Below are 5,642 nucleotides of genomic sequence, written 5' to 3' on the forward strand. Positions count from 1 at the left end.
AAGATCCTGTTTGGCTTCTCCTCGAATGTAAAGGGGATAATAAATGTGGTAGACAAGAAATTCCTAAACTTAAAGTCTCATAACTTCCACGTGCTTATGACGCAATTGCTTCCCATTGCATTGAGAGGGATTCTACCTCAAAATGTACAATTAGCCATCGTGAAACTATGTGCATTCCCCAACACAATTTCTCATAAGACAATCAATCCAGTGCATCTAGCAAAGCTATAGAATCACATGATCCAATGTCTTGTCAGCTTTGAGTTGGTGTTCCTGCCATTCTTCTTTAATATTATGACGCACCTCCTAGTTCACTTGGTCAAAGAGACAGTATTCTCGGTCAAGTGTTCCTACACAACATGTTCCTCTTTTAGAGGTTCATGGGAGTCCTGAAGAAATATGTTCATAACCATGCTTGACTAGAAGGAAGCATCGCTAAGGGATATGTAACAGAGGAGGTCATTGAGTTCTGTGTTGATTTTATTCCTAACCTCAACCTGATTGGTGTTTCTAAATCACAACATGAGGGTAGACTAAGTGTAAAGGGAACACTAGGGAAGAAAGCATATATTGGCAAGGAGGACGATTATTTATGTAAAGCACACAACATAGTTATGCAAAACTCCTCCTTGGTGGATCTGTATATCGAGGTATAGAAGGACATTGTACGATTCGAATTCCCGAGGAAGACTGAAGCCTGGATTACGCGTTGGCTCACAGAAACTAAAAGGACCAAAGATGTCGCCTAGAGGGAGGGTGAATAGGCATTTCTAAAAATTAACACCTTAAAATGTAGAATGATTAATATAGGAATTTCTGATGACTCGGAAATTCCAAGTTACAGAAATAAACCCCTCATGAGTTAACCATAGAGTGTAAGAAATATACTAAACAAGCTAGGAGCCAAAACCCTGCAACACAAATGATTAGAGGAATTAACAAATTAGTTGAATGCTGACCCTAATACCGAACGTGTCTAGTGTCAATACCAGACATGTTCGGTATACACGGGTTTTGTAGTCAGCTGCCCAACATGCTCCTTTTGATTTCTCCTTTCACACCAAGTTGCAGGTACCAATTAGAAACCTGCTCACAAGCTCATGAAACACAAATAGATCACAAATTCCAAATAAAAAGGAAACTGAGACACACTATTTGTCTTATCAAAGTTCAGACTCCAATGAGTCCTACTCTTCATTGAGGGGGCTATGAACAACCCAGCAAAGGTGAGCTCTAGATGATCCACGAAGGTCACTCTAGCTGGAGTCTTTTCCAACTCATTTTCCTCCTTCCACTAGTTGATCCCTTCCCTTGCGGTGGTGGAATCAAACCATTATAAACTTCCCAAGGCACACCACAATCTCTTGGGTGCTCTACGATGATGTCTAGCTGTCTAGGACCAAAGAGTCCAAGAGTAACAAATGCAAATCATGAAATAGACAATATGCACAAGTGCTCAAGTGGTGTCTTGCTCTCAATTTTGAATTTGTCTCTAACCACTATTGATGGTAGATAACAAACATTATAAACCATTAATATAACATGTATAAGGGCATGAATATGACCACCAACATAGGTTTAGGGGTTTAAACTAACAAATTTCACAAGTTTTAGTGAATCTATTTTTTCAACAGGGTGTATTCAGAAAACCGTCAATGTAGAACTACATGTCAGAATTAATCGTGCTTATCCACAGCGAAAACAACTCTAGAAGGTTCCAGAGGACACTAGAAGCCAAACCACTGAAGAAGACCATAGGTGGATGATAGGTGGGGCCGGCCAGCCCCACCTATAGGCCGGCCAGCCCCTAGGGTCCACATGTTAGCTCCCTGTTGCAATGTCAATTCTCCACTGCCTTAGGGTTTGCATCTATGTGGTCCTTTCAAGTTGGTTTGATTCGAGGGCTCAGGACTGATGCTCCGGCTGATATATACCAGCCCTTACCCCCCTCCCTCAGGCATTGCATTCAATCAAGACAAGACAGAAACACTAATCATCCTCAGAGCTCCACCATATTATAGGGCACATCTAGCTAGGCTAGGTCTAGAGGGAGGCAAGTTTTGCTTGGATTCCCAATCTTGTCAAGAGTGTGGTTTGGTATAGTTCTTGTACCCCTCTCTCATTTGTATCTCTCATTACATTTATATGTTTGCTATAATTATTATGATAATGTTCTTTATATCATTCATGTTCCTAGTTATAATGTTCATCATTTACTTTGATTATATGCTTAGTATAGCTAGATTATCATTATATTGAAACATAAGTTTGTATAGCGCTCACTCTAACGTATATGGGGTGAGTGGTCGACATTGTGTAAGTGTGGTGCTTATACATTGTTTACTTGCGGATGCACCCTATATTCCAAGCCATGTGGTAGATTGCGGATGTGACCCTACCGTTGAGTCCTTTGTAGTCCACTCCCTGAATATAGGACAAGTAGGAAGACAAGCTTTGTTCTTAATCTTGCTTAGTAATATCCCTTATGTGTAGATATAAAGTTGATCTTAGCCATGACTACTAAGTGTAATTGCACTAATCAATGTATGCTTTGACTTGTAATTAAGAATGAATTAGGAATTATTCCTCTAATATTCTACTTAGCCATGCTAATGCCATAGAAAGGAGTACTCTGAGTGATCAATGATTAGTTATTACTTACCATTCATATACATTTATTTCTTGACTTACCCCTGTTGTGAGTTGAAGTTTGGTTATGGTTTACTTCTCCATCATGTGTATAAGATATCAATATATTCCAACTGCCCGTCCTTCCCTATGGTAAAAATATAAATAATGATACCTAGTATACTTTCAGCTAAAGTGCTACAATGGTATATTATATGTGTGCTTGCAGATTCCTTTCATTTATATATTCTTTCTAGTCACATGCAATACTAAAGTACTTCATAGTGTCATTCTAGAAGTGGCACTAGGTAGTACCAACAAGCATTTTTGGTGCCGTTGCCGGGGAAGGTAGCTAGGCAATCATGGAAATATTGATAAACTTATACCTATTGATGTGATCGAGACAACCATTAACCTCTGCTCAAACAGGCTTACCCTTGTTTTGTCTACTTTTATATATATTATGCAGGGTAATGTATGACCGGTTTTGACCTTCTGACAAACTACATTGAAGATCTAGAAGCATTAATAAGGAGAACTGGAGCCAAACTCAAGAAAGTCTCAGCTTTAGCATCTGAAGACAACCAGATAAGGCAAAGCTTAACACTAGATTTTGAAGTCATGGCTAACAAAACCCTCCATGAGTTCTCTAGTCCAACTACGGCCAACATCCGTACTGAACCAGTGATCAATGTTAGAGACAGTGGTTTTGAAACAAGCCAGCTCTCATTAACATGGTGCAAGCCAACTAGTTTTGTGGAAAGGCACATGAAGATGCAAATGCTCATCTCCAACACTTCTTGGAGATCTACAGCACTTTCACCATCAAGGGAGTTACCAAAGACACCATACTACTCCACCTCTTCCCATTCTCACTTTTGGGGAAGGTGAAGCAATGGTTCTATGCAAACAAAGATAGAAACACTACATGGGATAACTACTCCACTGCCTTCCTAGCAAAGTTCTTTCCTATAGGCAAGACCAATGCTCTGCGTGGGAGAATTTCAAGTTTTTAGCAGCAACATGATGAATTCGTCCCTAAGGCATGGGAATGCTTTCAAGATTACATATTAGAATGTCCTCATCGTGGAATGGAGAATTGGCTACTCATACAGACATTCTACCATAGGTTGACCAATAGTACCCATGAGAACATGGATGCTACTGCTGGAGGTGCTTTCCTGTCTCTCATAGTCCCAGGTGCAACAACTCTCATAGAGTAGATGGCCCCCAACCATGGTTGGAATGAAGAACGTCTTCAGACCCACAAGAGAGGTGGAGGTATGTATCAACTAAAGGAGGTAAACATGTTGTCTGCCAAGATAGGCCTATTGATGAAGAAGATCAAAGACCGAGCCAATGAGAAGCAAGAAGTCATGCACATTCATGATTCCCATATGACATGTGAAAAGTGTGGAAACACTAGGCATTCAGGGAACAACTATCCTGAAATTCATGAGGATGTGAACTTCATCAATAACAACTTTCATCCTCAACAAAATCAAGAATGGAATCAGCAACAAAGGCCAAATTACCAAGGTAATAATAATTTCAATAATCAAACACCCTTGAGAGAGTTAATTTCTGGCCAAGCTCAAATAATGGAGGGTTTATCTAGAAAGTTAGTTTCCAATGATAAAATTTTTGAAAACATAAACAATAGAATGGATAGATTCTCCTCAACCATTAACAACCAGCATAGCTTTAATAAAATGATAGAATCACAAATAGCTCAGCTGGCGGCCACTATTCCTCTGACCAACAAAGGTAAGATTCTAGGGCAACCAGAAGATCTAGAAACTGTAAATCTTATCGATATTAATAATGCAGCATATTACTGTATACAACCATCAGCTGAAGGATGGATAGATTATTCCATGCCTGAAAAGAAGGGTGATCTAGGAAGACCTGGCATCCCCATCGCCATTGGACCTTATCTTTTCCAAGAAGCTATCTGTGACTTCGGAGCAAGTGTCAACATCATGCCTAAGGTAATTTATGATAAAATTAATGGAGATACTTTGTTGTACACAAATCTACGTTTACAGCTTGCAGATCAGTCACTCTGCTACCCCCAAGGGAATTCTTGAAGACATCTGCGTATGAGTGTCACAATCATATGTACTAGCAAACTTCATGGTTTTGGAAACAGGTGGAGATGTAAGGGCACCCAAATTCGATCGGCAATTAAGACATAAAAAGAGGAGAAATAAGCAATCTTGATCACATATGCATTTACTACTAACCAAGTTCCACATGTATTTCGAGAACATTATTTTGCACGTCACAAACGCAAATACATGGAACAATTCACCGAAAGGCGTCTTTCGATGCTAATTTGCACAAAGAAACAAGGGAGATGCCCATCAACTTAGTGCAAACTGGGCAAAACACCATGGAGCAGGGATCCATGTCTAGCCCATGGCCTATTAGGCAAAGGCGGTGGCGAGTGGCCACGATCAAGGGGTAGCTGACCACAAGGGGCAGGCGACCCCCTTTCAGCGCTGCTCAGCCATGCCTCGCTATAGCGATGGCATGCCCCCATGCTAAGGCGGTGCATCCCATGCTTTTGCACCAAATATAGACAAAAGCACTGCCTTGCTCTTGTATAAATAGAGGGGTACCCCTCCCTCTCTCAACACACTTCACTTGAGCATCACCTCACACACCTCACTCTCTAGTAGTAGTAGCTTTACTTTTTAGTAGCTTTAGAGCAAGCCAAAGCTACCTTGGAGAGCTTGGGTCCTTGGAAGAAGAGACCTTTGGGTATGAATAGAAATTTGAGTTCTTTCAAAGTTATGCTCTCAAATGATATTTATAGTCATACTTATGAACTAGAGTACAGTTATTGTGTTATGATCTTGATATATGAACAAGTCTATAGTTTGTGTGTCATGAAAGTAGCACACTTAACTTTATACTTAAACACTCACACAACTTATATAATCAGAATTAGAGCAAAGTTGAGGTGGAGGTTCATCGTGCCATTAGGTGTGCCCAAGTTCTTTACCTAT

At 40.2% G+C, this 5,642-nt stretch overlaps 1 non-coding gene across 1 annotated transcript; it reads right to left on the bottom strand.

Annotated features, from left to right (window-relative positions):
- Nucleotides 1-3,614: 3,614 nt before the first annotated feature.
- LOC136553175 (small nucleolar RNA R71) lies at nucleotides 3,615-3,721 on the bottom strand. The gene has a single exon (XR_010783081.1). It is a non-coding gene; the product is annotated as a small nucleolar RNA R71 (small nucleolar RNA).
- Between the last annotated feature and the right edge of the window lie 1,921 nt (nucleotides 3,722-5,642).

Source organism: Miscanthus floridulus, chromosome 4, assembly GCF_019320115.1.
Source record: "Miscanthus floridulus cultivar M001 chromosome 4, ASM1932011v1, whole genome shotgun sequence".
Taxonomy (NCBI): Eukaryota; Viridiplantae; Streptophyta; class Magnoliopsida; order Poales; family Poaceae; genus Miscanthus; species Miscanthus floridulus.